The following is a 25,477-nucleotide window of genomic DNA, read 5'->3' as shown; positions in this document are numbered from 1 at the left end:
TTCCTCATTAATTTACTACCCCAAGCCCAAACTTCTTTGTCTTATCAATTCTTCACAAATTTATTGTTTCTTTAAGGTATAAAAGCTACCTGCTTTGGTCACTGCTTTGAGTCTCATATCTTTGGGGCTCTTATACATATGAAATTAAATGTTTTTCTCCTGTTAATCTGTCTTATGTCAATTTAATTATTAGACTTGCCAAGGAACCCAGAAGGGAAGAAGGGAAAAGTTTCACTCCCCTCCCCTCTCCTTTCTTCCTTCTTTCTTTTCTTCAACAAATATTATTTGAATGCTTATCATATGCCAGTCAACTAGGCACGGGAGCTATAGTGTTGAATAAGACAAAGTCTGGATGATATCCCATCTCCCAATAGTCCTGTATACACATCACAAATTCTAAATCTTTATCACTAATTTTCCCCTAGATTACATGAGGGCTGTTGATATCTGTATCGATACATAATTTTTAAGTGAAAGTGCAAAATAATATAGCCTTTCTTCTCAGCTGACTTTTAGTCTAGTCTTCCTGAAATCATTCCCCGGGCCCCTATCAGGTGAAGTCTGCAGAGAACCAACTCCATCCAGTGTGTACTGATTTTTATAGTCTAGGGCAGGAAATTCACTTAATATTACTCTCACTGCCTTTAGTCCTCCCAGTTGTGCTTAGGACTGAGTTGTGACCTCACAGCTCAGAGCCCTATCTTCATTTTATAAACAGTTTGGGTATTTTCATCCCAAAGTGTATTACTTTGCACTTTCTCCCACTAAAACTCATTTGTCAGTTGTCTGACCACATGGTGAGCTATCTAGGCTCTTCTGACTAGCCCCAGGATTGGCAAGCTTTTTCTATAAAGGGCCAGGTAATAAACAATTTCAGCTTTGCAGTCACACCCCAGTGTCAGTCACAGTTACTTAACCCTGCCATTGTGTTGTGATGGCAGCCATAGACAATAGTAAATGAACAAGTATTGCTGTGTTCCCATAACACATGACTTATGGACACTGAAATGTGAATTCCATATAATTTTCATGTGTCACAAAATATTAGTCTCCTTTGGACTTTTTTTTCCAACCATTTAAAAATGTAAAAACTACTCTTAGCTCACTGGCTGCATAACATAGTCACAGGCTGAATTTGGCTTGTGGGCTGTAGTTTGCTGACCCTGATCTAGACCCATCACTGGTTGAAAGTGTTGTTAGAGATTTTACTGTCTACTCCCTCCTCCAGGTCATTTACACACGTCCCAGTAAGCCCCTTCCTAGCACAGATGCTTGAGGCTCTTTACTTGGTTCCATTAATCCCCACTTCCCAACGTACTATTAAGGCAGCAACATTTAAACAGCCTAACTGTCCTCATATAGCTGGAGTGTAGCTGGGGTCCCAGAACCCATCAGAATGCTCTTCTTGTGGCTGCCCAAGCCTCCCAGTGGCTCCTGTTAAAATACCTTGGACTTTCCAGAATGGAAATCTGACCATGTCTCCACCCTCTTCCGCATCCTCAGCTCAGCTACTCTGAGCTGTAGCCGCTCTGAACTTGCATTGTTTGGGGCTCTGACCACAGCCATTGTCCGAGAATGGAATCACTCTGCTCCTGTGATCTGAGCCAATTAATCACAACGAGTTAGCGATGGAGAAAGGAACTTTAATTAGATTAGCTGGCCAATCGGAAGATGGGTGACTAATGTCTCAAAATCCTGTCTTCAAGGATTACAGAATCTTAAGGAAGTTATATAGGGAAAATGGGCGGTAAGGAGGGGGTTTCCTTCAGGCATGACGGACTCCAGAGTCTTTTATTGTTCCATTCTTCTGTCAGCTGTGATGGATACCTTATAGGTGTGTTTCCCGCCTGTAGTCAGCCTGTTCCTGGAGAGAAAGTTATAGAACAATGTTTTAATTTATCAAGCTGTCAGGGATTAGTACACACATCATAAGTTAGGAGAGCATGTGAATTTTTTAGAGTACGTGCAGAGCAGCGAGTAGTCACACAGAGGAGGGGCTGGGGCCATTTAGCAAAACAAGATGGCCTCACTTTTGTTCACTTAAAATTGTAGGGCTGTTGCCTTATTTGAAATGCTTTTCTTCACTCCTTTTCCTTCACACATGGCTTGCCCTAGTCACCTAGATTAATGGTAGTCCCCTTCCCCACTTCCTATCATTGATGTCAATTCCATGGTTGCCTGACGCCTAAGTACCACTTGGCCGGATTCCCCAAGTGCACAGGACTCCACCTTCCTGTTTCCTCTCTGAGAAATCCAAAATTAGATACGTGATGACCACGCCCTTCATGGATCTGCTGCCTTCCCAGGAGCTGTCACTTGGGCCCTCAAGTGCCCTCCCCTGACTGGAATCAACAGGCTCGACCCATTGTTTTTGCTTCTGAGCTAGTTCCTTATTGCCTCACAAAACATCCCAATCTCCTGCAACTTTTATGTCAGCCTCTCCTTTGGAAATTTGTCCAAAGTTTTCTTAATGTCTCAAGGCAGATAAGATTAAGTAGCTCCCTTTTATCTACATGCTATTTACTTCCTCTAAAATTAAATAAATTAATTTGTCAAGTTTTCTCCTTAAAGATTCCATCTTGCTATCCTTCTCTGAAGTAAATCTTAAGTGTTTAGCCTATTTCACAAATAAACCATAACTTCCCAGGTTCCCTCCAGGGATTTCTTAATGATTATAAATAACATTATGTAATAAAAATTATGATATTTTGTGCCCAGTATGTGTCAAGCACTGTGCTAGGAACTTTACATACGTTATTTAATTTAATTCTTATAACAACCCCGCATAGTAGACACTATTATCCCCATTTGTACGTGGGACAAATGAAATTTTTAAAATAATTTGTTCAAAGTCACACAATTAGAAAACGGTAGAGTCAAGATTTGCATTCAGGTTTCTCTCAGGTAAGTGCTCATCATCTTTCCGCTCTGACATTTTCCTCCCTTCTTATGCTTGGTGGTTGGTGATGGTGGTGGGGGGCAGGTATCTGTGTCCCATTCTCACTTTTCTAATCTCCTGGGTGAGCAGCTAGTTGTTAGGACTGGCTACCCATTTTGGCGAATGGCCCTTCAAGGTCATAATAGAGTTGCATCAGAACTCAGGTAGGTCTTAAAGTATTATCCTTTCATTTAAACCACTTATCATCCATCCATCCATCCAACCAATATTTCTTGATAGGATGTCTTAGCCCGTTTGGACTGCTATAACAAAATGCCATAGACTGGGTGGCATGTAAACAGCAGAAATTTATTTCTCACAGTTATGATTGTGTTCTGGTGGAGATTCTCCTCCTGGTGCATAGCTGTCACCTTTTCACTGTGTCCTCACATGGTGGAATGAGTCTCCTTTATAAGAGCACTAATTCCACTCATGAGGGCTCCACCCTCATGATCTAATTACCTCCCAAAGGCCCCACCTCCTAACACTATCACATTGGGCATTAGGATTCCAACATGTGGATTTTCGAGGGACACAAACATTCAGACTATAGCAGAGGTTGTATACCAGACACTGTGCTACATGCTGAACATGACTTAGGCCAAAGAAATGTGTCCCTAGTTTTAAAAATTAGGACATTGGGGAGTTAGGTTTGGGGAGAGGGTGTGGAGGTAGAGAAGATGGAAAGAAAGGAAGAGAAAGAGGACTTCCTGTGAAGTCAGTGCCTTGGCCCCGTGGGTTGGGAGGAGACAACTGAGTATGATGGGGAAGATTAATGAGATTCTTACACACCAAGATGGAAGTGGAACCAGCAAAATTTTGTCCTGGCATGAAATACTACCTCTGTCGGTGGTGCCTTATGGTTTTCAGTTCCCTTCCCAACAAGCCGGTACTTTCCTAGCTCTCTGCTGTTCTCATTTACTCTTTTCCAAGCAAACATAGATGTTACTTTTGCGTTTTGTGTTCTCTCTATAGATAGCATCCCTACCTATCTGGATAGCCTACCAGAATTGCTACAGTGACCGACTATTTTACTGTGCAGAAGGGGTTTACTTCATTTTGCCCTTAGTTTTGTGTGTGTGTATTTGTGTGAGCACAATGATGCGTTCATGTGTACACAAGTGTGTGTAGATTTGTGCATGTGAGAAGTGAGGGGACCTGGATTGTTGTAGTTTAATCATTAAAGTCATGTTCAGACAGAGGGATCTTAGTGACCAGAAGAGTCCTCCCAGTGGCATTTACCTTAGTGAGTTCGCTGTGCATCAGAGTCAGAAAGTTGATTTTGTGGGCTCCCTGAGAATGCATTCACCTCCCATTAACCTGGCTCACAGAGACTAATAAATGCAAAGCAGAATATTGTGGGTATGTAAGAAAGTGTACATATGTTTTAGAGATCCATACTGATGTAAGTGGGGATGAAGTGACTTGGGTCTAGAATTTGCTTTAAAATATTTTAACTTTTAAAAGTGCAAGAAAGTGAAGCAAGTGTGGGAAAATCTTGATAATGACTGATCTGGTCAATGGGTATTTTATACTATTCATCATATATTATGTATGTTATATATATTCATTATACTATTTTCTCTACTTCTGTGTGTTTGAAGTTTTTCTTAATATAAAATTTAAAAATATAAAGAAAATGACAATAATTTACAGAGAGAAGTAAAATAGGTTACCTGGATGTTCACGTTACCTGAACAAGAAATACAACATGGAAAGCTAATTTTTGCTTGGTACACCTGGAATCCAAGCAAGGGGAGTTATAGGGAGTTATAGCAATAAGGAGTTACAGCAATAGGATCCAAGCTAATAATGGCTCCATGCTCTGAGGTCATTTTCACCAAGGAGATCCACCCCTGTTGGGTCCTGGCAGGGCTCCCATCCCTTAGACTTGCTTGAAAAGACATTGCTTTCTCTGCGCTGCCCTAAGCTGGATAGAAGCTCCATCTTCTACCTTCTTGTCCAGTGCTCTTGTAGGACTCTGTCTACATCAAGAGCATCACCTCACCACTATATTGCTATAATTACTATCATTTTTGTAACATGCCAATGTGTACCACAAAAGATTACTGCCCTATTAACCATACAAAGTGACTGAACCATCTGTTTCTGTTTCCACAACTTTCTGCAAAAACAATTGATTTGATCTTTGCTTACAAAATTACAACTACAATACAATTCCCTCTCCCTAAGAATACTCCCAGAGCATCTTTGAGTGCCCCTGAATTCTTTTTTTTTTTAAAGATTTTATTTTTCCTTTTTCTCCCCAGAGTGCCCTGGTACATAGTTGTATATTTTTACTTGTGGGTCCTTCTAGCTGTGGCATGTGGGATGCCGCTTCAGCATGGTTTGATGACTGGTGCGATGTCCACTCCCAGGATCCAAACTGGTGAAACCCTGGGCCATCAAAGCAGAGTGCACAAACTTAACCACTTGGCCACGGGGCCGGCCCCCGCCCCTAAATTCTTTATTTACTCATTTATGGCTTCCTACTTTACTCCAATAGATAATGATTCCCTCCTTTGCATTTAACTTTTTCTAGAATAACCTTAGGGATGGCTTATTCTCTCATTTCAAATCTTGAGGGGCAGTCACAGTTGTTCCCTCCCCATCCCAACCATGTCTCAGATAGAGCTGTCCATTATCCAGCACAAAGCACAGTTAAAGCCTATCCAGCCCCAAAACACCAGGAACAAACCTCTAGTCTGATGAAACCAGACTTACTGGCTCACAGCAAGGGGGTGCGCTCCAGAACTGTGAAGTGCCGCCCTTGACAAGAAAGTTCTAGCTGCTGTATTCTTATGGAAATGTTTAGATTAATTACAGAACAAACTTTCCTCATGAGTCTACGAATGAGCTAGCGCAAGAAAGATCATTTTTAGAGAATGAAAGCTGAATTCAAGAGAGTAGAGTGAGGGCTCCAGAGGCTTCTGGGTCTGAGCTCTCCCATGTGACTCTTGTACCCTGGGACTGTGGTAGTAACCCATGGCAATGATATATTCCTGTCTGCAGCCAGGATCCGTTCTCTCCCCTTCTGCCCTTTTGTCTCAGGATCTGCTTCCACGGACTGTCTCAAAGACTTAGATATCTGATGCCTACACCCATGGGCTTCTCCCATCGCACTCTGCATCCCCATGTCAGGCACTTCAATCCTATTCTGAGGGTGTTGGTGCCTCCATTGCTACCACCAATGGCAACAGACATCTATTTCTCCTGCTTCCACCTTTTGGTTTTGCTTTAGGACCTCTTATCCTTGATAGACCCTGCTAATTTAACTGCTGGTTCAGCTTCAGCTCTGGCTGGCACCACCATTCCATCAGATCTCTTAGGGGCTGAAACCTGAGAAGCACCAGGGCGCGGTGAGGATTCCTGACCTGGCGGCCTGACCTGTCTGCCCTGTTTGCCTGGCACTGGCTCAGGAATGACAGAGATGGCCAAAGGGAAAGGTGCTAATGATACCTCTGTGGTTTACAAAGCTCTTTCAAAGGTGTGATTTAATTTGATCCTCTTTCAGATCTGTGAGATAGTTATTACTCCTATTTGAAGAGATAAGAAACTAGGGCACCGAGAGGTTAAGTACTGTGTTTACAGTCACAAAGTTAATTCGCAGCAGGACCATGATGTGAACTGAGACATTCCGTATCCTGGAGGAGTTTATCTATAGCTAAATCCAAGTTATTACTAAATTACTATATTTCTATAATTAAAATATTACTTGTAGCAACCAAGTTGTGTTGCCACAAAAGATGACTCATTATTAGCAGCAGGCTGAGACTGTTCCCTAACCAAATGCCATATTTTGTTTTCCTCTATGTCTGAATTTACTAATTTAAACCAGACGTTCCTAATTTTTCATCATGAAGAGTCAATAGATAATACTTATAGTTGATAAATCAAGAAGAAGAAGTAGAAATGTATTACATACAGTTTCAGTAGTAACCAGCAGTAGAACTTAAATCAGAAACTGGTAATAAAACCTGTGAATAAAGGGTGTGGGAGTGGTGGCGTTTGTGGGGACGGGAGGTGGGAGATTTTTGTTTCTCATTTCAGACTCTTCTTACAGTCTGAATTTTTAAAACTGTGGAAGTATTACTTCTATAAATAACAATGTTTAAAAATAGAAAAAAGAAATGAAATAAAATGAAAAGTATCCCATCAATGAGTGATTGTTTAAATAGTCATATGTAATACTGTGCAGCCAATAGAAAAAATCAGGTACATGTGTACAATTTTAAGTGAGGAAAAAAATTGCAGAATGATATGGTTAGGATAATACCATTTATTTCAAATATTATATGTGTGCACGTGTGCATACACGTGTGTGTGTGTGTGTGTGTGTGTAGGTATACGTGCGCACCAAACTGGGAGGGTGCATATCAAAATGATATCAAAGTATAGGGATACACATCAAAGTGGGGAGGAGAGAACAACTTTCATTATTTACATTCTAGACTTCTATGTACTGTTTGATTTTTTTTCGAGGAGCATGCACTGAATATGGAGGTATATGGAATATTCTGCAGCTTCAAAGCTACAGTGATTCTGACCGTTGCCCTTTTCTTTTTTGCCTTGGAAGAGGCAGGTGTGATTGGACTGTGTTGTGTACACTGACTTGTAGTGAGGAAATTCATGGGCTCTCTGCTCCTTAGTATTGTTACAAAAGGGAAGTTTGTGAACTGAGTTGTTCCACTCTCATGCTTTAGCGTCACCACAGAGCTGACCAAAAGTCCTGATTCATGTTTCTTTTTATATTGTTAGATTTCCTTCCTCTGCTTAGTTTTGAGCAAATGTCACCAAGTGTGTGGGATTTAAGTCCCCAAATCCAGTATCTGATGATTGTAACAAGCTATCCGTCCCACACTTTGGAGTCCTGGACTTGGGGTCTTAACTAACCCTGATACTTGTTAGAATCCTCTTGGCAATTCAGTTATTTTTGTGTTTTTTTTTTATTGTGGAAAGAACACAACGTAAAATTATCCTCTTAAATTTTTAAGCGTTCAATATATTATTATTGACTATAGGTACAATGTTGTACAGCAGATCTCTAGAAATTATTCACCTTTTTTTAAATAAAAGAAGTTAAATTTATAAACACCTTAAGAGAACTTGGGAAATATGTAGTAAAAAAAATTAATCCCACAAATTACAAAGCTTTTGTTAATTGCAAACTGCCAGCCCATCTAAATTTGGCCTGTGCAATCTAACCACTTAAATGATTTAAGTGGTAATTTTTCTAAGAAAATTTGGTTGGAGGATGAGTGAGATATTTATACCCTTGACAAAGATGACAAGTGTGGTATTGTTGTGACTAAGAAAGGAGAATATAATTCCTGGCTATCTTACTGTTTTGGCCCATCAAAGCTCACAGAATGTATGAGATTCTGCCATGTCCAATGAGGTTAGGCAAATGTAATAGTAGGTGCGCTGGGCTGACACATCATATAAATCTTCTGGTTTTTCCTCTTTATCTCCCTTAGGAAAATGTATAGAGAATGGTAGATTTTTACAGAAAACCTCATATGCACGCAGTTTAGAATCTCTGATTGTTAGTGAGCAATTTTTATGTCCAGGTATGATTTCAGTCTAATTAAACTTGTTAAGACTTGTTTTGTGACCTAACGTATGATTTATCCTGGAGAAAGATCCATGCGCCCTTGAGAAGAATACGTATTCTGCTGCTGTTGGGTGGAATGTTCTGTATGTGTCTGTTAGGTCCATTTGGTCTATAGTGTTATTCAAGTTGTCTGTTTCCTTATTGATCTTCTATCTGGATGTTTTGTTCATTATTGAAAGTGAGGTATCGAAGCCTTCTAATGTTATTGTATTGCTGTCTATTTCTCCCTTCAGTTTTGTCAGTTTGCTTTGATATATTTAGGTGCTGTGATGTTGGGTGCATATATATTTATAATTGTTATATCTTTTTGGTGTATTGACTCCTTTCTCATTATATAATGTCCTTCTTTGTCTCTTGTGACAGTTTTTTATTTAAAGTCTATTTTATCTGATATAAGTATAGCTACCCTCACTCCTCAGGAATCCTGCTGTTATGTAAGAAGTCCAACTACCCTGAGGTCACTGTTTTAGAGAAGCCATGTGTAGATGCTCAAGTCAACAGTCCCCACTGAGCCTGTCTTCTAGCAAGATGCTAGAAATATGAGTGAACCCATCTTGGACCCTCTAGACCACTCCACCTCCCAGATTAATGCCAAGTGTCTTCCATCAATGCTTAGTGAAACAGATTTCTCCAGCTGAGTCTTGCTTAAATTCATGACCTATAAAATTGTTTTGGGGTAGTTTGTTACACAGCGATCAGTGGCCAGAACAGGGACCATTGACCCCTGTTATCTCCATTTAGCCCAACTTCTGGGCAGATTAAGCACAATTATGGAGTCAGTTTACCTTCCTTATTCCTTTTTTTTTTTTCTTTCTTTGCACTAAACTTTAGATATAAAAGAATTCTGATTCTTTTGATTATTAACAATAAATATACATATATTTTTAGCTGGTTGTGATCCATTTATACCTATTTTCTTCTTCTTTATAATTTAATTTTATTTGATATTTTCATTATATAAATAGTTATCTGTTTTAAACAGCCATATCATATTCTAGATGTCATAGTAGGCTTAACATCCCTTTTTGTTGCGTTTCAAAAGTTTTCTCCCCCCAGTTTGGGGTGTTTCTCCACAGACTGCTCATTCTTGTCAGCATCCATGTCAATATCCTTGTCCTCTTCTTCCTTGGGGCATATAGCTTGCAGTTAGTTGGGGCCTTCTGTCTGAGTTCTGGCTAATAAAACATAATAAAAGTGATATGTGCCAGTTCCATGCCCACCCCATAAAAAGTTCAAGTAATCCTCACTTTCCCAGTCTCTAGGGTAAATAGAGAGAACTCTGAGTATCTAGAGGAAGGCACAGACTACGATGAAAGAGTCTGGGTCCGTGAATGACTATGTGGAGCAGAGCCCCCACAACCTACTGACCTCCACAGAACTATATGGTGAAGGAGAAATAAACTTTTATTTGGTTAAGACTGGGAGATTCCAGGGTGCATCTGTTACAGCAGCTAGTATTATTTATTTTAACTAATATGGGTATTGTAAGTGCCTCTGCTACCAACATGTGCATTTACCCACCTGATAGAGTAGGACAGTAATTACTACTGACTTCTTTAAGTAATTACTACATAATTTTTTGTTTTATTTCCAGTAAGTTAATTTTAGGGACCCTGCTAGCCTTTCAGAATTTTGAAAAAAAAATTTCACTGGCTGGTCAAAGCTAAAGCTTTATAGCATCTATATGTAAAACAAAACAAAACCTTGAATTATAAAATTGTGTCTTAGAAATAGAGCTGTTAGTTGGAGTTAGTGTAGAATAGAGATTCTCATGTGTTCTCTGAGGTCAGACAGTCAAGTGTTTCCATCATTTGTTAGTTTGTTCATTCATTCATTTATACAATCAATATGTGCTAGACACTGGAAACCCAAAGATAAACAGATTTACTTCTTTTAACCATGGCATGTACAAGCACGTATTTACATAGGTGACCAAGGGCAAGCTGCTAACTTCTCTGAACTTTAGTTACTTTATTTGGAAAATGAAGGCAATATTATCGTTATATTCACTTCTAGGGTTCTGGTGAGGCCTAAATGAGATTAACCACGTAACACAGTGCCTGTCATATCCTAGTACTCAGTAAATATCACTTTGTCTTTTTGTAAAGGTTTATTAATGATTCTTGGTAGCTGGATAGTTAAAGATTTCCAAAGAGGGACCCTTAGCTTTAACTCTGCCCCCAAATAGGCAGCACCAGAACTTCCTTGCTGTCATCTTGCTGAGGAACGTCCTTGCACTGGGGCTACTGAGTCAACAACATTCTCCACAAAAAGAATTTCATGAGAATCTTCATAGTTATCCATCATTTCTCTTAGGTAATACCTAGGAGTGGAATTGCTGGGATAGATATATCTTTAACTTGGTAAGAAACTGCCAGTTATACAAAGTGCTTATGCCATTTTATACCTCCATTAGGAAAGTATGAAGCATCACTTGTTATCCTCACCAACACTTGGTATTGTCCGTCTTTTTCATTTAATTTTGTTGAATTCCAATTTATCTATTTTTCTTTTTTTGCTTGTGGTTTTGGTGTCGTATCTAAGAAATCATTGCCTAATCCAAAGTCATAGAATATTTATACCTGTATTTCCTTCTAAGAGTTTTATTGCTTTAGCTCTTACGTATAGGTCTATAACCTGCTTTGATTTAATTTTTGTATATGGTGTGAGGTAAGGGTCCAAACAGATTCTTTTGCATGTGGATATCCACATGTCCCAGGATCACTTGTTAAAAAGGCTATTATTTTCCTATTGAATTGTGTTGGTCCTTTTGTGGAAAAGTAATTGACCACAAATGTATGGTTTTATTTCTGTACTTTCAGTTCTATTCCATTGATTTATATGCCTATTCTTGGGCATACTTTTTTTTTTTTTTTTAAAGATTGACATGTGAGCTAACAACTGTTGCCAATCTTCTTCCTTTTTTTTTTCTTCTTCTTCCCCGCAAGTCCACCCCCCCCCCACCCCCAGCACATAGTTGTATTATCTAGGTGTGAGTGCCTCTGGTTGTGCTATGTGGGATGCTGCCTGAGCATGGCCTGATGAGCCATGCCATGTCCGTGCCCAGGATCCAAACCAGTGAAATCCTGGGCCACCAAAGCAGAGCGCATGAACTTAACCACTCAGCCATGGGCTGGTCCCTTGGGCATAGTTTTCGTTGGAGTGATTCATCATAGTTCTAACTTGCATTTAATTTCTTTTTTCCTGATGACTAATAATTGCCCTAGGAAGTTTCTTTTTGCTCATTCTAGTCAGTCAATCCCTTTCCTTACCCCCTAGAACTAACCACTGTTTTGATTAGTTTCCACCATAGATCAGTCTTTCCTGTTTCAGAACTCTGTGTAAAAGGAATCACACAGGATACGCTCTTCAGCGTAGGCTTCTTTCACTCAGCGTAATCTTTTTAAGATTCATCCGTATTGTTGTGTGTATCAGCAGTTTGTTTCCTTCAGAAGAAACTTTTACTACAACGATTTTCTAATTTATTTCAACTTACTTCTTTTTCATGTAATTTCTATGTGAAAAATTCTAGCCTACTAGCTTATTTTTTTATATTTCTCATCCAATTGCTGACTCCTTTAATTTTTGGTACAGTTTTAAGCCTGTCCAGTTTTGGTCTCTAACTTTTCACTTATTCCTGGTTTTTATCACGCCCATGTAGTTGCCTTCTTAGAGTTCCTTGAAGGCTGTACCATAGTCAAGGGTCATTTTCTTATTTCTTTCAAAGTTCATATACATTGCCATCTTTTTTACTAACTTGCTTATGTAAGTGTGTATTTATCCACACATCCTATTTTTCCTACTTTAAATTATATTCTTGATGTTAAGTTATTCAAATACATACTTAGTTTAGAATACCTACTAGTTTCTGGAAAATTTGCCAGAGTTATTCATGGTATTTGGGGAAAATACTTTGGATATAGAAAGAACCCAATTCCCTCTCTGTTCTTTTTTTCCCAGATGCCTTTAACTTTGTAGATGAGTCTGGAAGTATTAACCACAAAGGTATGCATTTGGCTCTCTGGTTACACAAAAAAAGAGAAATGCACAAAGAAGCCAAAGTGAGCTTGTGCTGTTCTAAGGAATAACTTTCACAAAATCTGCAGATACCAGGTTCCATTAGAAAGTCCATACGCCCTCTCCTTCCCACTGCAGCCAGTAACTAAAGCTGCTGAAGAAGAGTGAGAATGCGGTGCAATCTCCCCATCTTTTCAACCTTTCTTTACTCTGAACTCTCAGTGTGCTCTGGCTCCTGTCTTTTCTGGCCTTTCTTTTTATTTTCCCAAATAGAGCCTGCCTTGGGCAGAACTGTCAAATCATCTCCTCTGTCAGCACCCCGTTTGCTGCCTGCTCCTCTTCCTTTACTCCTCAGTGCACAAGCCTCTCCCAGGCCAACCCTCAGTCAGGGTTCAACCAGAGAAACAGATCCAAGAAGAGATATATAATAAGAGATTTATTGCAGGGAATTGGCTTACACTATTGTGGTGGCTGGCAAGGCACACTGATAGAGTAGGCCATCAGGAAGGGCAGACTGGGACTCTTGGGCACCAGCCAAAGCTGTTATCCACACAGAAATTTCTTTTTCTTCAGAGGGTCTTTAGTTTTGCTCTTAAAACCTTTTAACTGATTGAATGAGGCCCACCCAGATTATCTAGGATAATCTCTCTTACTTCGGGTCAATGATTATGGATTTAATTCACATCTACAAAATACCTTCACTGTAACACCTAAATTAGTGTTTGATTTGACAAATAGAAATGGCAAGCAACAGGATATATTGGAGTACATGAGGAAGCCATTTGGTGTGAACCTAATTTGGCATGACTTTGTTTTTCCAAAAGGGCCTGACAAGGCTATCGAGCATGCATTGTGTATCAGCTTTAAGCATTTCCCATGGCAAGAACAAACGCCCTTAAGATAAAGGTACAATTTCCCCCTACATTGGCATTTCCTTAAGGATAGGCATCTTTCCCTAGGCTAGGAACTGATTGCTGCGCTCACCTGTGATCACCCAGCTTGAGAAAACAGACCTGCCACCCTGCTGTGTCCATCAATTGCTGTGCTGACAGAGCAGTCTCGTGACTATCATAAAAGGGACTTTTCAATCATATGTGAAACATCCTCTTTGAGGGTATATAACCACTCTGTACACCCCACTTCTTTGATGCCCTTCCTTCCTTCAGGACAGATTGAATAACTGGGAACTATAGTCTAGCCAAGCTGATATATAAAACTGACCACCACACCCTATTTTCTTTAAGATTTGGCTTTTACATACTGGCTTAATTGGTAACTAAATTGTTAATTGATGGGAGCTGAATGCTTCCCAGGGGTATTTTCATTTTATGAAGAAATCTTCAAGAAGCAAAGGAATGAAACAATAATGAGATAAAAATAGCTAAAGTATGTGTTAGTTAAGGTGGAGTAGGGATGGGAATGAAAACCCCTGCTTATTCAAAAGGCTAGGACTGCCCACAGGTATAGTCATTCTTTCTCATTGTCCCACATCTCCCCCTCAATCTCCTCATATATAAACCATTCCTAATCTTTTCTTTTATTTGCGTATGTTCCTCCACCACCCCCACCAACATAACTGCTCAACATCTTCTCCATGAGCATCTCTAGGTTTCCTTCCAAGAACATACCTTGAGATCTACACCTAATATATCTACATTTGGGCTTCACACACCCCCATGGCCCCATGCATATATTTATGGACCACACCTTTCTCTCATGTTTAATCTGTTTTCTATAAAGCTATAAGAGCTTTATGAAGTTATAAGAGTCCTATAAAATTCTAGGAGTATCCTATAATTTGAAGACCAAATTATTCATTCATTCATCTGTCAAATTTATCTAGGGCACTGGCAGGTGATACATGTAAAATAAACAAACTCAATTCCTAGGCCAAAGGACTTTGGCATCTAGTACAGGGGATAGAATGAAACAAGCACAGAACAGAGGAAGGAGCAGTTATTCTGACTGGGAGATTTGGGAAAGCTTAACGGAGCCCTTCAGCTGGGACTTGAAAGTTAAGAAGGATTTTGATGGATGGAGAAGTGTATTTCAGGTTGAGCGAGCTGCATGAGCAAATGTGAGGCCTGAAGATGCAGGAATAATTCAGAGCCTGCTCGTAGGTTTGGATGTAGGATGTAGATGGTTGGATAGTCACATTTGGGGTACTATGTCATTACTTTCATTTGAGTGAGGCTGAAGCCTACTGACAATTAGGAGAAGACAATAAGGCTTAGGACAGGCTTAGAAGAGGTAGTTGAAAAGACAGAAGAAGGTCAGAGAATACAATATCCAAAAAATCAAGGGAGGATGTAAATTATGTTGGTTCTGTAGGAAGAGGCCTAAAGGCCTGTGGCCCAAGGTTACTGTTCAGTTTTCTGTCTTGTTAGGCTGCTCCTTTCTGGGTGCTTTGTCTAGAGAGAAAAGGCTTTTCTTGGGGCTTTTTTTTTCTTTTTTTTCGCTTGTGTCCATTGGCACAGATTTCTCCAGCACCCAGTCTATGGGTATCTTTTAAAAGTTTTTAATCAATTTATTGAGGTGTAATTTACATGCAATAAAACATATTCATTTTAAGTATACAGCACTATGAATTTTGAAACAAGGTATATACTCGTGAGTATCATCACAATCAAGATATAGAACTTTTCCATCATCAGAAAATTTCCTTGTTTAAGATGTTAACACTACCCAAAGTGATCTATGGATTCAATATGATCCCTATCAAAATCTCAACATCTTTTGCAGAAATAGAAAGATCCATCCTAAAATTCATGTGGAATCCCAAGAGACCTTGAATAGGCAAAACAATCTTGAAAAAGAAGAACAAAGTTGGAGGTCTCACAATTCCCAATTTCGAAACTTGCTACAAACCTAGGGTAATCAAAACAGTGTGGTTCTGGCATGAAGACAGACATTCAGACCAAAGGAATAGAATAGAGAGCCCAGAAATAAACCCTCACTTATATGGTCAAATGATTTTCAACAAGGGTATCAAGACCATTCAATGGAGAAAGGGCAGTCTTGTTAATAAGTGGTGTTAGGAAAACTGGATCAAAAAAATGCAAAAAAATGAAGTTGGACCCTTACCTTACACCATATACAAAAAACAAGTCAATACGGATCAAAGACCTAAATGTAAGAGCTAAAATTATGAAACTCATAGATAAAAACATAGGGGAAAAGTTTCATTGTACTGGATTTGGCAGACTTTTTGGATATGGTACAAAAAGCACAGGCAACAGAAGAAAAAATAGCTAAGTTCTACTTCATCAAAATTTAAAACTTGTGTGCATCAAATGACACTGTCAACAAAGTGAAAAAGCAACCCATGGTAAGGCAGAAAATATTTGCAAATCATACATCTGATAAGGGATTGATATCCAGAATATATAAAGAACTCCTACAACTCAACAATAAAAAAACAAACAACCCAATTGAAAAATGCACAAAAGACTTGAATAAGCATTTCTCCGAAGGAGATACACAAATATCCAATAAGCAAATGAAAATATGCTGAACATCATTAATCATTAGGAAAATGCAAGTCAAAAACACAATGAGATAACACTTCACATCCGTTAGGATGTCTATTATTAAAAAAAAAACCAATGACAAACAAACACATAGAAACAGAGATTATATTAGTGGCTACCAAGGGGAAGGGGGAGGCAGGAGGGTGAAAGGGGTGATTAGGCACATAAGTGTGGCGATGGATTGTAATTAGTCTTTGGGTGGTGAACATGATGTAATCTACACAGAAATTGAAATATATTACTATGTACACCTGAAATTTATGTAATGTTATAAGCCAACGTTACCGCAATGAACACACACACACACACACACACACACACAAACACAAAAACCCCAGAAAATAACAAGTGTTGGCAAGGATGTGGAGAAATTGGAGCCCTTGTGCATTGCTGGTGAGAATGTAAAATGGTGCAGCTGCAGGGGCTGGCCCCGTGGCCGAGTGGTTAAGTTTGTGCCCTCCGCTGCAGGCGGCCCAGTGTTTCGTTAGTTCGAATCCTGGGCGCGGACATGGCACTGCTCATCAGACCACGCTGAGGCAGCGTCCCACATGCCACAACTAGAAGAACCCACAATGAAGAATACACAACTATGTACTGGGGGGCTTTGGGGATAAAAAGGAAAAAATAAAATCTTTAAAAAAAAAAATGGTGCAGCTGTTGTGGAAAATGCTGTGACAATTCCTCAAAAATTAAACATAGAATTACCATACGATCCAGCTATTCCACTTCTAAATACACACCAAAAAGAAGTGAAAGCAGGGACTTGAACGAATATTTGTACACCCATGTTCATAGTAGCATTATTCACAATAGCCAAAAGGTGGAAGCAACACATGTCTATTGATGGATGAATGGATAAACAAAATGTGGGATATACATGCAATGGCATGTTATTCAGCCTTAAAAAGGAAGGAAATTCTGACACATGTTACAGCATGAATGGACTTTGAAGACATTATGCTAAGTGAAATAAGCCAGTCACAAATGAACAAATTTTGTGTGATTCCTTTACATGAGGTACCTGGAGTAGCCAAATTCATGGAGATAGAAAGGAGAATGGCAGTTATTGGGTTAAGGAGAGGGGGGATGTTAGTGTTTAATAGGTACAGAGTTTCAGTTGGGGAAGATGAAAACATTCTGAAGATGGAAGGTAGTGATGGTTGCACAACAATGTGAATGTACTTAATGCCACAAATCTGTACATTAAAAATGATTTAAATGGTAAATTTTATGTTATGTGTATTTTACCACAATGAAAAATAAAAATAAAATAAAGCCAAAAAATTTCCTTATGCCTCTAATTAGTCAACCCCCTTCCCTTCAGGCCCAGGGAACCACATTTTTGCTTTCCATCACTATAGATTAGTTTTGCCAGTTCTATTATTTATTTATTTATTATTAGTTTTTATATTTGTTAGTTTTATATATTTATTTATATATTTATATATTTATTATATATATTATTAGTTTTATATATTTATTTATTATTAGTTTTTCCAGTGTAAATGGAATCATACAAAATGTACTCTTTTGTGTCTGTCTTCTTTGTTTAGCATAATGAATTTGAGATTTTCCCACGTTGTGTGCACCAGTAATTTGATCCTTGTTATGTTGCATACTATGCCATTGTGTGAACTCCAGTTTGTTTATCTGTTCTCTTCTTGGTGGATATTTGAGTTGTTTTGAGTTTTGGGATATGCCTCCTTTTAAGAAATACGTATGACTTTTATAACAATTAGGGCTACTGAGTTATTTATAGCACAATAGAGGTGGAGGGAGGGAGAAAGAGAGAGAGAGAGAGAGAATAAATAAATTATGGAAAGGACATTGGACAAACCCTAGTCCCACTAATAAATCAAGCCCTTAAAATTTGGTTAATACAGAGAATACGGTATAAGCAGAGGACTGGAAATTTCTCCTCAAGTCTTTCCTGTGGGTCTATCTTCCCATTCCCTGTCCTCTTCCTCCCTTAAATAGAAGGGAAAACACAGCTATTCTAGAAAGTTTGGGGTAAACAGTATTTGAAGGAGAAAGAGCTCTTAATAGGTGAGGTACCTAATTACTTGGAATCATCATTGGCTGTGACCATCCTGAGTTGTTTCTTATTTCTGACACAAATCAGAAATGCGAATCCCATTGTGAGGCCCAAGTGACTTTGAAGAAGTCCTTGCTGAGAGAGGAAAGGCCATCTTATTGAGAGAGAACTGGACCCCAGCCAGCCAGGGGCATCTAGTGGTAAGGCCGACTGAGGAGGAGGGCACACGGATGCCCTCTCATTCTCTCTTCTCTTTCCCACTCAGCAAGTATCTTGTTGCAGTCGTCCCTCCTCTTTTCTTTTCTGCCTTTCCTCTTTCCCAATCTGCTACATGCTTCTGTGAGTGAAGTGAATGTGTTTGTTATTTTTAAAAGCAGGCATCCATTGATTCTGTGGCAAAACTGCTAGTTGCTTTCCAACATCCATTCTCTCCATCTTCCCAATGTTTCACCTGTGTACGTGGCTGTTCGGTGAAAGGCTCCATCTCCCAGCCTCTCCCACATCTAAGTGTGCCACATGGCTGAATTCTGTCCAATGGGATGTGAGTGGAAGTGTCTACACGATTCCAGATCATGGCATGGAGAGGGTGTGTCCCTTCTCTCCAACCCTTCTTCTCCATTCTGCTGCCTGATATGTGGACATGGTGGGGCTCTCTGGGACATATAGATGAGGCCAACATTCAAGTGATGACAGAGCTACAAGCTACAAGGAGCCTGTGTCCCTGTGTGAGAGAGATAGACTTCTATCTTGTTTGAGCCACTATTACCTTATTCCTTGTTACAGCTGCAAAAGATGTACCCTAACTAATATAAATCCTACCATGAGTAGCAGACTGAGCTAGGTAATGAATGTCTAAAGATGAGTGAAACAACTTGACCTGCAAGTCCTGAGAGAGTTCACAACCTAGTGAGAGAGACAGATACAAATTTAGTAACTAGAATACAGGGTCGACTATGGTAACTGCTTTATTGGAGGTATAAACAAAGTGAAGAGATTAATTCTGATGGTGGTATTAAGAAAGACTTCTTAAATAAGGTAATATGAAACTTGGGATTTGGACAATGCATTGAATTCTGATAAATGGAAAAGGATAAATAGGGCATCCCAGGCAGAAGGAACAGTATGTGTAAAGATACAAAGACACAAAAAAGCACACGTATCTAGAAAATAACCAGCAGAAAAGGCAGAATGTCAGTGAATGTAGAGGAGGAATATCTCAATTGGGGCCAGATTGTGATGGCCTTTGAATGTTATATTAAGGAATTTGGTTTTGAACGTGCTGCATTTGAGGTGGGATGGAAGGGATGGCCAGCAGGTAGCAGGAAATTAGATTCTGGAGCTCAGAAGTGAGGTGAGAACTGGCAGTGTAGATCTGGGTATCATTCACATCTAAGGGATAAAATGAAATAGGCAAGGAATAAAGTACAGAGTGAAAAGAGGGCTGAAGAGGAAACACAGGCCACACCTTTAGGGGTGTGGGGAGGCAGAAGACGGCAGAAAAGGAGTCAGTGAAGGGAACTGGGAGTGATCAGATAGGTAGGAAGAGTCTCAGAGAAAGGCGTGATCATGGATGTCAAGGAAGTTATAAATGGTCTCAGTTTTCTTCTTTATAAATGTCAAAAGTATTCTTTCATCATTAACCCATCATTTCCCCAGGATTCCTGTCTTAGAAGCAAACCCCTTCAAGAATGTGATAGTTGTCTCATCTCTTTTGGATGGCTTCAATACATCTCTTTTTCTCTTGGCTTGTAAATCTGTCTGGTGTTAGCAGAAACTAATTATAGTAGATGTTGTGGTTTGCTGCCCAGATTCCTCCTTCAGGACAGAGGTGCTAATTCTCCCACAAGCTGGATATGCTGCCGCTGATGGCTCACACAGCTGAGCTCCTTGCTGAAGGGCATTGACTTGCCTAAGTTTACACCTCTTCCCAGGGGATGCCTGTATCCAATGATTAATTGCTGAAGGTGTACAAAGACTTGGCCCCTTGCCTCTATTTAAGACAACTTGAAGGGTCATTTGTACCTCCAGAGCTCCCCACAGATCAACTAACACCGCTGATGCAACTTCTAAGCAGTTCAACTCATCTCCTTCTTCCCAATCCTACCTCCTTCACTTCCTTACAGTTATCGTTCCTGAAAGAACCTTCCCATAAGCCTCTTACATGCAAATCTCTGCCTCAGAATCTGTATCCTGAGGAATCCCTTCTAGGAAAGTTGGTGCCCATGCTGTCCTAGCACTGACAGCTCACTGGCTGGCTAGCAATGGATCCCATCACCCATAGTAGGTGGAGTATTGATAGTGCCCGGCATGCTGCAGCTGTGCAATGGTTACAGTTTTCACTGATGGTGAACTGGGATAGGGCTCTAGCGGAAAGAGTGCACTGCAGGGTGTAATAACTCAGGTCTTTGAGATGTTTAGGGGAAGTAGTAATTACAAGGACTCTGGAATTAAATGGCTCTTGCTGTATACTATTGAAGCATTGGAGAAAAAATAATGCAATATGGAGGGCAATTAACCTCCAATTCAAGATGAATGTGAAAGCCGAGGGCCTTCTTGGCAGCATATAAGTAGACTTTCAAATCCTGTAGCCGATGGCTGCAAAAGTTGAAGATCAGGCTCAGGAGTTTACAATAGTAGCAAAACTCCATAGAAGAGTGACTTCTCAGCCACACCAAGTCTGTTACATCAAGGTTAGGGTCTTGAATAGGAAGGAGTGGGACCCTGAAACTGGAGATGGGGGTATCTCATCTGGGTTGATGAACTTGAAAATCTTCATCCTTGGATTCCCCTGGATCCTCTGGGCTTGAAGAAGTAGCCCTTTCCTTCCCGTTAAATGCCAGTGATCCTCCTCCCCTTGAAGATGATAGAGGTCCTTACCTTGTAAGACAATCGGTACCCACTCCCCATAATCAACCCCCATCTCCCCTGCTGGTACCAGACTAATTACTATGGTCAAAACAATATAACCTAGCACTTTGTTTAGCTGCTAGGGGAGGAAATGGACCATATGCTAGTGGAGCCCCAGGATTTAGCCATAGCTCCTGTACTGGCAGGAGCTCAGAGGGTATATATGGGACTTGACCCTAAGGATGCTGGATTAATGGGGGTGAGATGTAACATTGGATAAAGAAGAATTTACAGATATAGACGCATTCTTCTCTAACCTAGGGTTTAACACCCTGGGAAATAGTGTTAACTTGCTGCATGGATGGTTTTGAGGAAGCTTTGAAAAAGTGAAGTAGAAAATTCAGACTGCTTTGGAAAACAGTAAAGGATTAAAAGGCACAGAGATACGTGCATTCTGGAGTAGATATGTAAGTCCGAAAAACCCACCTGAAGTCCGAAAAACCCACCTGAAGTCCGAAAAACCTGAAGAATTGAGACGATACTCCACTTACTAAAGTGATGAGGAATGTGCTGATACAGGGGCACCAGAATCATTGAGAAACTCAGTGGTGACTATCTTCTGTAGGCCAGGGCTACAGAAGTAAGCTATGCTGTTTGTTACAAGACTGAGCTCCCTGATAGCTATGGGGATGATAGGGTCCTAAAGATACAGAGGCCAGGTGGTAGCACCTAAGCAACAGAAGCAAAGCAGACGCAGTTATCATAATAAGCAGAAAGGGTAGAGCAGTCCTCAGGGAGTCTGACACAGAGAGAGCTATGGAGATGGCTAAGAGATTGTGTGTCTAGGGGCAAGGTGAATGGATGACCAATAAAGAGTTTTGAGTATTGCTCAATCTGTAGAAGGAAAAATCAAGGATGATTAGGAGGCTGAGAGCAGCCAGCCAAATAGAAAGTCATGATTCCTTGCCCAGTTTCTGTATCTGAGTCAGTTTTCAGATCCAGGGCCCATGGGGTGAAGTCTGTTACGTCAGATGTATCCCTGCTAGAGAAGATTAATATGATCTCAGATACAGACTGTTGATATGATGAATGCATTTTTTTCCCACCCTGGTAAGAAAGGAGAATAAGAAGCAGTTTGCGCACAGCTGGACACAGCAGTATACATTTATGTTCTTGTCCTAGGGCTATGTTAACTTTCCATCCTCTGACACAATACAGTACAAATGGACCTGGACCCCCTGGAGATGCAGACTATCACATTGGTCTATTATATTTATGGCTTCATTAGGCTGGGTAAGCAAGAAGTCACAAGTATGCGGTTGGCCTTGGAAAGATACCTGTTCTCCAGTGGGTGGGAGATGAACCTGATGAAGATTCAGTGGCCCGCGACATCAGTGAAGATTTAGAGGTCCAGTGGTCTGAGTGTGCCAGGATATCCCCTCTAAAGTAAAGGACAAACTAGTGTGACTGTACCTTCCACCACGAAGAAGGAAGCCCAACACCTGGTAGACTTCTTTGGGTTCTAGAGGTAGCATATTCCACATTCTAACCTGCTTACTGAGTAACATGGAAGACTTCCTAGAGCCCAAGGTGCAAGCAGCACTGTTGGTTGGAACTTAAGATCTGGAAGACCCTATGATGTTGGAGGGATTAGCGGTGCAGTTTATGGCAAGCCCCACATAGACTAGGTTCTGGAACAAGGCCCATCATTTACATAAAACCTATAGACCTTTTGAAAATCAGCTCCTAGTGTGCTACTGGGCCTTGACAGAAACAGAGCATGTGATTATGCAACTATGCATCCTTGTGGACAGAACCGACCACTATGAGCTGGATTCTGTAAGAGCCACCAAGTCATAAGGTCAGATGGGCCTAACAGCAACCCACTGTAATACAGAAGTGCTGCATCTGGACTGCGTATGAGCAGGGTGAGAGGACACAAGGAAATTGCACACGCAGATAGTCCAGACCTCAGTTACTTGTATAAACTTTGCCACTTTTATGGTTTTACCCAAAGTTGCCTGGGTGAAAAGATACCAGAAAAACTTTGTCTTAATAAGGGTATAACTAGAAAAAGAGAAATTATTCTGAGTATTTCAAACAAAGAATTTGGTACGGGGTATTGTAAAATATAGGTGATAGAAGAACCGAAAAATAACAGGGGACGGCGAGGCAATCCAGAGATTAGCAAGGGTAGGCAGCCACTTTCCCCTCGGATGGAGAGGAGGTGGTGTTTCTGGAACCCAGGGGTTGGGGTTACCTGGTGTTCCAGTTGTCAATTTATTGCCTCTCTACTCCAAATCCACTCTTCATTGCCTGTAGGCAAAATTTTGGGATGGCCCTCAAGATTCCCACCTCCCTGGTGTACATGTCCTATGTAATTGCTTCCTCTTAATGTGGGTGGGACTGTGAATATGATGGATTTTTCTCCCATGATTAGATTGCATCAGATGATAAAGGTGAAGGACTTTTGCAAATGTAATTGAAGTTCCACAGCAAGTGACTCTGAGTTAATCAAAAGGGTGATTTTTCCTGGTGGGCCTGGCCCAATCAGGTGATCCCTTAAAAGGGACTGGACTCTTCCTGAGAGAAGAGATTCAAAGTTTAAGAAGGCCTATGCAGGGGGGCCGGCCTGGTGGTGCAGCAGTTAAGTTCACACATTCTGCTTCGGTGGCCCGGGGTACGCCGGTCTGGATCCCAGGTGCGGACCTACACACCGCTTGTTAAGCCATGCTGTGGCAGGTGTGTCACATATAGAGTAGAGGAAGATGGACACAGATGTTAGCTCAGGGCCAATCTTCCTCAGAAAAAAAGAGGATTGGCAGCAGATGTTAGCTCAGGGCTAATCTTCCTAAAAAAATAATTTCTTAAAAAAAAAAAGAAGGCCTATGGAGGAAGCCAGATGTCAAGAGCAGCCTCTAGTTGTTGAGAGTGGTCCCCAGTTGACAGCCAACAAGAAAACTGGGCCGTCACTCCTATATCTGCAAGGAATTGAATTCTGCCAGCCACCTGAAAGAGCTTGGAAGTGGATCATTTCCTCCTTGAGCCTCCAGATGAGCATGCAGCCAGCTGATATCTTGAGTTCAGCCTTGTGAGGCTCTGGGCAGAGGACCCAGACAAAATGTGCCAGACTCCTAACTCACAGAAGCTATGAGATAATAAATCTGTGTTGTTTAAGTTACTGGGTTGGTGGTACTATATTACGCATCAATAGCAAACTAATATAGGCCCTGTAAATATTTCTCCAAGTATTTCTCCTTCATCAGTTGGCATGATCAACTTTGTCAGTAGAAGGTGCTGGTGAGACACTGCAGGAAGAAAGTTTTGTTTTGTTTGTTCCTCTCCCTGACTCTGCTTTTCTTTCACCAGTGTGGCTAAGGATGTGCTGCTTCTGCAATGCCCAGCTCCTGCAGCATGCACGGTCTCTGCAGCGTCCAGCTCCGGCAGTGCATGCAGCTTCTGCAGTATCCCCTAGCCAGTAGCACACAGTATCTCCTGTAGGCACTTTCCCCAGCATCCCCTAGAGTGGCTTTGCAGTGAATTACAAGGTGAGGCTTCTCCCTGTAGCTGGCTTCTTCAGTACCTCAGCAAGTTCTGCTGGGGTGGCACTGCAGCAAATGTCTCTACCACCCGGTGAGCCAAGGCTATTCTGTCTCCAACAAGATCTCGACCTTCATCTTGCTGGGGCTGGGGAGGATCGTACTCAGACGCTGTATCTGAGCCTTGGGGTTGTGACTGCTCTTTATATTTGCTGAGCTTGTATTCTTTAGTTTTCTCTTTATTTCTTACTGACTAAATCCTGTATTATCCCAATGTCTGTTATAGTGAATAATTCTTTATTTTAAACTTTCCCTATTCACATTATTGTGTGGGTTCTCTTTCCTGACTGGACCCTGACTGTTGACTGACATACCAGCAAAGCTGGAATCATGGTGGGACTCTCCAGTGGGGAGCTAGCGCCAGACACGAGAGCCAGTCACTGCTCTAGTTGCCTCCTGAGGCAGAGAGGAAGGAGGGACAAAGACCCTGATTTCTCCTTTACTCTCTCCTTTCAGTCTCCCAATCGCCCAGCCTGCAGTCTCCACAAGTGCCCTGAATTGGCCAAACCCAACTGGGAGCCAGCTGACACAGGGACCGGGGAACACAGGCCCTTGTAATACAGAGCAGAAAGGGGAAAGGTGAGGAATGGGTCTGAGGGCAACAAAGACTGGCAGAATCCTGCCTAGTCACTAAGGAATTAGTTCTACTAGGTTTATGTTGAAATATAGACAGATTATATTTATCTCATTAAGTAAATTAGAGTCTATTTTTTCCTCTGGGAAGACATAATAGAGACTTCCTGAAAACTTAAAAGGAAAAATGACACATTGAAATCTTTACCTGTTAATAAAAAAAGCTTTTAAATGTGCTCTTTCATTTAGTAAATTAAATGAGCAGTTTAGAAAAAATACTTTAAGATGAAGGTAAGTGAATAATTAACTTTAAAGATAGCACTT

The 25,477-nt window shown here is 40.7% G+C and overlaps 1 long non-coding RNA gene across 1 annotated transcript in view; it reads left to right on the top strand.

The window, feature by feature from the left end:
- The window catches only part of LOC138918009 (uncharacterized), a 30,309-nt gene extending 5,150 nt beyond the window's left edge, over window positions 1-25,159 (top strand). The window contains exons 2-3 of the long non-coding RNA XR_011426782.1: window positions 24,351-24,529; window positions 25,037-25,159. This is a non-coding gene — a long non-coding RNA (uncharacterized lncRNA). The remainder of the gene's footprint in view (window positions 1-24,350; window positions 24,530-25,036) is intronic.
- The last annotated feature ends 318 nt before the right edge of the window (window positions 25,160-25,477 follow it).

This window comes from Equus caballus, chromosome 1, assembly GCF_041296265.1.
Source record: "Equus caballus isolate H_3958 breed thoroughbred chromosome 1, TB-T2T, whole genome shotgun sequence".
NCBI classification, from domain to species: Eukaryota; Metazoa; Chordata; class Mammalia; order Perissodactyla; family Equidae; genus Equus; species Equus caballus.
The sequence above is the reverse complement of the archived record's forward strand: the minus strand, read 5'-3'. Positions and strand labels throughout refer to the sequence as shown.